Source organism: Oncorhynchus masou, chromosome 9, assembly GCF_036934945.1.
Source record: "Oncorhynchus masou masou isolate Uvic2021 chromosome 9, UVic_Omas_1.1, whole genome shotgun sequence".
Taxonomy (NCBI): domain Eukaryota; kingdom Metazoa; phylum Chordata; class Actinopteri; order Salmoniformes; family Salmonidae; genus Oncorhynchus; species Oncorhynchus masou.
Window position 1 is genome coordinate 55554682 of NC_088220.1, and position 10044 is coordinate 55564725.

Genomic DNA, 10044 nt, shown 5'->3' on the forward strand with positions numbered 1-10044 from the left:
CTGTTCTGATAAATGTGTAGAGGTGTTATCAATTTAAATGTGCATGTGTAAGTGTGCATGTGTGTATATGTGAGTGTGTGTGTATGTGTGTGTATATGTGAGTGTGTGCGCATGATTGAGCATGTGTGCCTGTGCCAGTGGTATGAATGGATCAATCTGATATCCATGAGCTGGGAGTGTTGTGACTTTAGTTGAGTTTCCAGTTGTTGGAACTTGATGCCCTTCCCCCTCCCTTCGTTGTCTCTTTACCTCCCTCCGTTGTCTCTTTACCTCCCTCCCTCCCTCCGTTGTCTCTTCACCTCCCTCCCTCCGTTGTCTCTTCACCTCCCTCCCTCCGTTGTCTTTTTACCTCCCTCCCTCCGTTGTCTCTTTACCTCCCTCCCTCCGTTGTCTCTATTTTACCTCCCTCCCTACCTCCATTGTCTCTTTACCTCCCTCCGTTGTTCTTTACCTCCCTCCCCCGTTATCTCTTTACCAACCTCCCTCCGTTGTCTCTTTACCAACCTCCCTCCGTTGTCTCTTTACCTCTCTCCCTCCCGCCGTTGTTTCTTTTACCTCCCTCCCTCCCTCCGTTCCCTCCGTTGTCTTTACCTCCCTCCATTGTCTCTTTACCTCCCTCCCCTCCGTTGTCTCTTTACCTCCCCCCGTTGTCTCTTTACCAACCTCCCTCCGTTGTCTCTTTACCTCCCTCCCTCCCTCCATTGTCTCTTTACCTCCCCCGTTGTCTCTTTACCTTCCTCCGTTGTCTCTTTACCTCCCTCCCTCCCTCCGTTGTCTCTTCACCTCCCTCCTCCCTCCGTTGTCTTTTTACCTCCCTCCCTCCGTTGTCTCTTTACCAACCTCCCTCGGTTGTCTCTTTACCTCCCTCCCTCCCTCCGTTGTCTCTTTTACCTCCCTCCCTACCTCCATTGTCTCTTTACCTCCCTCCGTTGTCTCTTTACCTCCCTCCCCTCCGTTGTCTCTTTACCTCCCCCCGTTGTCTCTTTACCAACCTCCCTCCGTTGTCTCTTTACCTCCCTCCCTCCGTTGTCTCTTTACCTCCCCCGTTGTCTCTTTACTTCCCCCCGTTGTCTCTTTACCAACCTCCCTCCGTTGTCTCTTTACCTCCCCCCGTTGTCTCTTTACCTCCCTCCCCTCCGTTGTCTCTTTACCTCCCTCCGTTGTCTCTTTACCTCCCTCACCCCCGTTGTCTCTTTACCTCCCTCCCTCCATTGTCTTTTTACCTCCCTCCCTCCATTGTATCTTTACCTCCCTCCCTCCGTTGTCTCTTTACCTACCCCTCTCCATTTCTCTTTACCAACCTCCCTCCATTGTCTCTTTACCTCCCTCCCTCCGTTGTCTCTTTACCTCCCTCTGTCTCTTTACCTCCCTCCCTCCGTTGTCTCTTTACCTCCCTCCCTCCGTTGTCTCTTTACCTACCTCCCTCCCCCATTGTTTCTTTACCTCCCTCCCTCCCTCCATTGTCTCTTTACCTCCCTCCGTTGTCTCTTTACCTCCCTCCCCTCCGTTGTCTCTTTACCTCCCCCCGTTGTCTCTTTACCAACCTCCCTCCGTTGTCTCTTTACCAACCTCCCTCCGTTGTCTCTTTACCTCCCTCCCTCCGTTGTCTCTTTACCTCCCCCCGTTGTCTCTTTACCTCCCTCCGTTGTATCTTTACCTCCCTCCCTCCGTTGTCTCTTCACCTCCCTCCCTCCCTCCCTCCGTTGTCTTTTACCTCCCTCCCTCCGTTGTCTCTTTACCAACCTCCCTCGGTTGTCTCTTTACCTCCCTCCCTCCCTCACTCCGTTGTCTCTTTACCTTCCCCCGTTGTCTCTTTACCAACCTCCCTCCATTGTCTCTTTACCTCCCTCCCTCCGTTGTCTTTTTACCTCCCTCCCTCCGTTGTCTCTTTACCAACCTCCCTCCGTTGTCTCTTTACCTCCCTCCCTCCGTTGTCTCTTTACCTCCCCCCGTTGTCTCTTTACCTCCCTCCGTTGTATCTTTACCTCCCTCCCTCCGTTGTCTCTTCACCTCCCTCCCTCCCTCCGTTGTCTTTTTACCTCCCTCCCTCCGTTGTCTCTTTACCAACCTCCCTCGGTTGTCTCTTTACCTCCCTCCCTCCCTCACTCCGTTGTCTCTTTACCTTCCCCCGTTGTCTCTTTACCAACCTCCCTCCATTGTCTCTTTACCTCCCTCCCTCCGTTGTCTCTTTACCTCCCCCCGTTGTCTCTTTACCTCCCTCCGTTGTCTCTTTACCTCCCTCCCTCCCTCCGTTGTCTCTTCACCTCCCTCCCTCCATTGTCTTTTACCTCCCTCCCTCCATTGTCTCTTTACCAACCTCCCTCGGTTGTCTCTTTACCTCCCTCCCTCCCTCACTCCGTTGTCTCTTTTACCTCCCTCCCTACCTCCATTGTCTCTTTACCTCCCTCCGTTGTCTCTTTACCTCCCTCCCCTCCGTTGTCTCTTTACCTCCCTCCCCCCGTTGTCTCTTTACCAACCTCCCTCCGTTGTCTCTTTACCTCCCTCCCTCCGTTGTCTCTTTACCTCCCCCGTTGTCTCTTTACTTCCCCCCGTTGTCTCTTTACCAACCTCCCTCCGTTGTCTCTTTACCTCCCCGTTGTCTCTTTACCTCCCTCCCCTCCGTTGTCTCTTTACCTCCCTCCGTTGTCTCTTTACCTCCCTCACCCCCGTTGTCTCTTTACCTCCCTCCCTCCCTCCGCTGTCTCTTTACCTCCCTCCCTCCCTCCGTTGTCTCTTTACCTCCCTCTGTTCTCTTTACCAACCTCCCTCCATTGTCTCTTTACCTCCCTCCCTCCGTTGTCTCTTTACCTCCCTCTGTCTCTTTACCTCCCTCCCTCCGTTGTCTCTTTACCTCCCTCCCTCCGTTGTCTCTTTACCTACCTCCCTCCCTCCGTTGTCTCTTTACCTACCTCCCTCCCTCCCTCCCTCCGTTGTCTCTTTACCAACCTCCCTCCCTCCCTCCGTTGTCTCTTTACCTCCCTCCCTCCGTTGTCTCTTTACCAACCTCCCTCCCTCCATTGTCTCTTTACCTCCCTCCCTCCCTCCGTTGTCTCTTTACCAACCTCCCTCCATTGTCTCTTTACCCCCCTCCCTCCGTCTGTCTCTTTACCTCCTTCCCTCCCTCCGTTGTCTCTTTACCTCCCTCCCTCCGTTGTCTCTTTACCTCCCTCCCTCCGTTGTCTCTTTATCTCCCTCCCTCCCTCCGTTCTCTTTACCTCCCTCCCTCCCTCCATTGTCTCTTTACCTCCCTCCCTCCGTTGTCTCTTTACCTCCCTCCCTCCGTCTGTCTCTTTACCTCCCTCCCTCCCTCCGTTGTCTCTTTACCTCCCTCCCCCCGTTGTCTCTTTACCTCCCTCCGTTGTCTCTTCACCTCCCTCCCTCCCCCTGGGGGCCCTGCTGGGCTGTATCGCGTGAGGAGCCAGTCAGTGAGGCAGCCGCAGGGGTAAACACAGCCTAATCCCCCCACCCCTGCCTCCCCCGGCAACCTGCATCCCCCTCTGCAGACAAACACAGCTGACGTCACTCTACTCCAGCGCTCACTCACTCACACGGATGCCTCTGCCGAGCCGACATTTACTACGCACACTCGCAGACATAGACACAAATGCTCGCACACCCAAACACACATAGACTGTCAAGTTTATTACAGTATAATAAAGCCCTTGGTCTGTGGAGCAGGATGGCGATGTATTGTGTGCCCCGGTTAAAATGGCTCTTGCCCTACTGTCTGGTATCAGTGGAAGGACAGGGGATTTTCAGAAACGTGGTTTACAGTGAGGATAGCTAAAAGAACAGGGGCTTCCTGAGCACGAGTAACAACAAAAGGGCGCGCGCACACACACACACACACACACACACACACACACACACACACACACACACACACACACACACACACACACACACACACACACACACACACACACACACACACACACACACAGCACTCTACTGTTTCTCTTGTTCAGAGTTATTTGTCTGTATCTTGTCTTGTGACCTCCCCAACTGTGCCCCTCTTTCTCTGCATGGCCAGTGGTTTTCTGTATCCTCCCCTACTCTATTTTTCTCTCTCCCCACCTCTCAATCTTTCCTCTATTTATCCCTCCCTCTCTCTCTGAGTCTGAGCAGTAACTCTCTCACTCTCTTTCGTTGTGTATTATTATAAGCTTTCTGCTGGCATCTCTCTGTCTGTCTGTCAGTGTCTGGTTTTCACTACTTCTCTCTGTCTCTTTCCCACATTCTCTCACTCTCTCTCACTCTCTTTTTCACTTCTCTCTCTCTCACTAAGGAGCAGGGCTATTTTTAGTGAGTGACTCAAAGCAGCTGTTGACGGGCGATGTGCCGCCTCTCCTGGCTCTGTTTTGCAGCCAGTGTCTGTCTGGGACTTCCTAACTCCACCCAGTTGCACGGCATACACACACACACAAACACACACACACACACACACACACACACACACACACACACACACACACACACACACACACACACACACACACACACACACACACACACACACAAGCACACACAAACACACGCACACAGACTCACATGCGGGGAAAGCTCACCTGTTCCAGTAAGGGGATATTAAAGTCCGTTAAAAAGTATAGAATCTAGAAAGTACGAGACTGTGTAGTATTGGTTGCACAGAGCCTATATCATAATGATAGGATGTTGTGAATTTCTCTTAAAGCAGGGAACTGGATGCTATCCTATGGCATTTTCTAAATGAATCTCTTGGTGTAATTGTGGATGTTTGTAAAGACCCAAGCTATTCTAAATAGATCTTAAGAGCTAAGTCAATTCAGTGTTGTCCAGAATTAGGTCACTTACGTCCGTGTGGTCTTACACTGCAATCATCAACAATGTGACCTCTATCCCTTATTTACTGCTGCAGACTGTCAACAATCGTTCATTTGAACGAGCATCAAGACTGAAAGGGCAACAGTAAAAGACACAATTGTTTTGGGGCTGACCACAAATTTTCCCTCTCTCTCCTTCTCTCCCTATTTCTCTCTCTGTCTCGCTCTCTCTCTCTCAGGGTGGCATCCCCCAACGGCAGGGCTGGAGAGGCCTGTGTCTAGGAGTCCTCCGTTTCCTCTCGGATACCCTCAGCACTCTGCACCGACTGAGATAAACTGACTCTGGATCGGGATTGGATGCGCCGGAGCTCCCTGCTGGACGAATCACAGACTGCTTCAGAATGGACTGAGTCCGCTGGAACGGACGGACCCCTTTTCTTTTGTCTCTTTTGTACATCTTGTGTGTGTGTGTGTATATATATATATATATATATATATATGTTTTTTTCAATCTCTCGTTGGGACAGCTATCGTTGGGACAGCTATTGATGTAGCATTCTGACCCAGGTGGGTCTCCCAGACCATGTGGGCTTGTGTGTGTGTTCCTATCCTTCCTTGTAAACTGTGAAGCACAGTGCTGGGTGTCTATGGCTCCTGTATGTGTGTGTACAACTTCTTTCAACTGAGGCTATGCTGGAATGAGCAATTCAACTGGCCTTGACAGTGTGGCTTGATGCGGCTACTGAGGGGCCCGTGTAGAATCCCCTGTAAGTCACACTATGGCCTGAATAATATAGCGATATAGTATATGGGATCTGCTGTAGAGACACACTTGCGCTATACAATCATTACTGTCTAGAACTAGGATTTCCTCACTCCAAGAGCTCGGCCTATAGTTTCCGACAAGACCAACTTGACTTGGTAAAAAATGCCAGTGCACTCTTCGAAATAAAGGGTTTCAAAAGGGTTCTTCAGTTGTCCCCATAGGAGAACAATTTTTGGTTCAAGGTTGAACCCTTTTTGGTTCCAAGTAGAACCCTTTCCACGGAGGGTTCTACCTGGAACCAAGAAGGGTTCTTCAAAAGGTTCTCCTACGGGGACAGCCAAAGTACCCTATCGCACTTAGTTTTTTTAAAGTGTAGTGGTGTATATAAATTGATATGTTTGCTACTCTTCCCTTCGAACCTGAATACATTTCATTGACTTTTCCATCACTCCCTCCAGAATGGCCTACTCTATCACCGGGACAATCAGCGGTTGGTGTGTGGGACCCTGGATAGAGCAGTAGTTGACACACACACACACACACACACACACACACACACACACACACACACACTGGAACTGAACACTGTATGCGTCAGTTACCAGACCATCACCTCTATTGGAGGCGCTGAGTTGAGCAGTAGCACTGTCGGACAATCCCACTATTATTACCAGTGTTAAATTGTTTGTATATATTTGTTTTGGGAGATGATGGCATGGTTTGGAGGTTGATAGTAGGAGCCAGTAACAAGCCTTCATGGTTATTTCGCTGTCTTAAGACCTGTTATTATTGGATGAGAGTCAATGAGCTTTAAAAGTACTTCAATTGTAAGTTCTCTGTTTGTGTTTGAAATCTGCCATGTGTGCAGTTGTTTTTGTCTTTGGACTGACAGTTGGAAGCAGTTAGTGTATTTAAATCCAGTGGATTTGAGATGGTATTTCTCGTTAAAACATGATTTGGATCTGTATCTATTCATGATTACTAAAGGTGATCAAATGATGATCAAATTGCCCTTAATTGTATGATACATGTATTGAAGTTTGGGAGAAGAAACTGAAGACCTTCATTTATCGTGACGGTAGCCACGTTTTGTAGCATTTTGTTTTGTTTTGAAAAAATGTGTGATGAAATTAAGTTATTTTTACTTTTCATTCCTAATAAAAGATGATTTCAAAATTTATTTAAAAGCCAAGAACCAATAAAATGAGGATTGAAAAAGCTGACAGATAAATATCTGACAATAGAATGAACTGGACCCAAGTCAGTTCATCCCCAGTTACACGAAGGGTGAACCGTCAACTGTGTTAGAGCATTGATATCTGTCTTTGCGCTACTGAAGGTACTGTAAAGTAGCTCCACATTTTTTTGTAATCTCAATCTGTTTCATGCAGTGAAAATGTGCTATTTTTGACTCTTTTTTTGTATTATGAACTTTCTACATGAATTTTTTTGTACAAATTCTTTCCTTTTTTACAATAAAGATTTGAAATCTATTCACTTGTTCTGACATGTATTTTTGAGTAAGATTATCAGAGGTTATGATTTTTATTAAAGGCCCAGTGCAGTCAAAAATGTGATTTTTCTGTGTTTTATGTATATTTCCACATTATGAGGTTGGAATAATACTCTGAAATTGTGAAAATTATGATAATGCCCTTCTAGTTTAAGAGCTGTTTTAAAAGACTGCCCGAAATGTCTGCCTGTTTTGGTGTAATGGATATTTTGCCTGCCAGGTGACATCACCAGACAGTTAATTAGTTAATAGATCAATAAGAAAAATAGTTCCAAACCTGCTTGCCAATAACACCTAGTTGTCAGTTGTCCCCTCCCAACTCACAACACTCCCAGACAGTTCTAGCAAAACATTTCCTTGAGAAATTGCTCTTTGCTAAGATGCGATTTGTTTCTTTCTGACCATTTTAATTTAAAATAATTACAGTAAGGTACTTAATTGTTATCCAGAATTGATTTGATAGAGATAAAAAGGGCTGCGTTTGACCTTTAAAATAAAGATTCTAATAGAATGATATGATTGTCTGTGATAAAATTGAGTGAACCTTTGCAGTGCAATGTTAATATAATACAATTACTTTTGTTGGTTCACAAGTACTTTATCCTCCTGGCCCTGGATTAAAGAACAATCTCAGGTTATGTTCTTTCACTGGTCTCCTGTTTCTGCTACTCTATTATACTGGTAAGATCTTATCACACCAATGACTCTTTGTAGTCAGTCACCTGACTCCTTGTGGATGAATGGGGGACTGTGCTTCAACTGTGGCTAGCGTGTGATGGTCAGTGTGGTGGTCTGGACTGGAGGTGCGTGACAAACAGAAACACTACATAGAGTATATGGAGAACATGTCGGGGATTACCAGATAACATGAGCACAGAGACATCTTGAATAACTACACAGTAAGCTTAAAAACATGTACGTGTGTAATGCTCTGATGTTGGCTGCCAATGATATGTGGGACTGTTTGGAGATTGTTGTACTGTAGGCAATGTCCTCTCTATTCTGGAAGGCTTTGTTGTTTTCCTATAGTTCTAAACACGGCCTAGATTGCACATTGTTTCCAAAACAAGAAGACAAATGACACCTACTTACAATGAATAAGACCCCCCCCCCCCCGTTGAACACGCAGTCAAGACGTGTTGGAATGAGTCAACAGACAACATCTGGACCGGAGGACCTCACCTGCACTTTGTGCCACATATGAACCAATTGAATCCCTCCGTGTCAGTGGCAGAATGAGGTCCCCATTGTGATTGGTGTCTGGGATGACCGCTTGGATCTTTGCTGCTCAGTCGGGGGTCTTGACAAAATGAATGACCACACCACAGTGCTGCTGGGGGTAGCTTTTTTTGAGAGTGGGGGATGGGGGGGGGTCAGGGAGAGGAGATAAGAGATTTGCTTTAATTAAAAGGATGGGCTTAAAGCGATGTCAGTAATTAATCCTGTATTTTCCTAATCCCTGGAAAAGAGCAGTGACTCCTTATGGGGCTTAATCAGCCATGGTTTCATTTCAAGGCTCTGGCTGTTTTCCTTTTCATGAATCCCCACTGCAGGCAAAAAACAATACATTTATTTTCCACCAAGGTGCTTTTCCCCTCCCCGTTCACTCTTCAATACGTCACAAACAGACACTCAAACAAATATGATAAACTATGTGGATTTTCATGCTGTTTTGTGCCTCTGGCTTGAAAAGACTTCTCTGCATGTAGTTTTATGGTCAAGGACAAAAATACTTTTTGGGGAAGAAGCATAATTCACATTGACGTTTCACCATACAGGTTGTCATTTCTATCAAGGTCGTTAAATTCAAAGAATAGTAGTCTACACAGCCAAGAAAACAGTGTCACGTTCAGCATGCCTACAGATGTCCCATGTGGCTCAGTTGGTAGAGCATGGCGCTTGAGGTTGTGAGTTTGACTCCATACGGGGCACCAGTAAATGAGAAGTCAGTCACGTGTCAATGTGAAAAGCTCACCACTAATTTATCTGATGTACAGTACCAGTCAAACAAGTTGACACACCTACTCATCTCAGGGTTTTTCTTTATCACTTTAAGATCTTCATGTCTTAAAGTAATGATGGACTGTTGTTTCTCTGCTTATTTGAGCTGTTCTTGCCATAATATGGACTTGGGTCTTTTACCAAATAGGGCCCTCTTCTGGATACCACCCCTACCTTGTCACAACACAACTGATTGGCTCAAACACATTAAGAAGTAAAGAAATTCCACAAATTAACATTTAACAAGGCACACCTGTTAATTGAAATGCATTTCAGGTGACTACCTCATGAAGCTGGTTGAGAGAATTCCAAGAGTGCAAAGCTGTCATCAAGGCAAAGGGTGACTACTTTGAAGAATCTCAAATAGAAAAAATATTTGATTTAAAACATTTGGTGATACTATTTTTAGTAAATATTTTCTTAACTATTTCTTGAACTGCATTGAAAGGGCATTTCACAGTAATGTATTCAGCACGTGACAAATACAATTTGATTTTGATTTGATTCCATATCTGTAATTTCATAGTTTTGATGTCGTCGCTATTATTCTACAATGTAGAAAATAGTAAAAATAAAAACCCTGGAATGAGTAGGTGTGTTCAAACTCTTCATTGGTACTGTACATACACTCAGTCTAGGGTGTTGCCACTCCCTCAATATACATACCTACAGACCAATTCCACATTGTCCAACCACCTTATGCTGATGGAGGGAGAGATCCCCTGTTTTGGTGACTGAAGAGGAAACTATGATACTCATGATAGGCCTGTATGGCATGTCTTGGAAGCACCTGGAAAAATCCCTGTATTTTGCTGCTGCAGGGAACTGATACCTGCTCTTTCACCCACATGCGGCCATATATCCACTCATTGGAACATCTATGATCCACTGCTAGACAACTATTGAGTCATTCAAAATGTCACTACTTTTCATTTACAAATAACCCCTCAAAAGGCTAATAA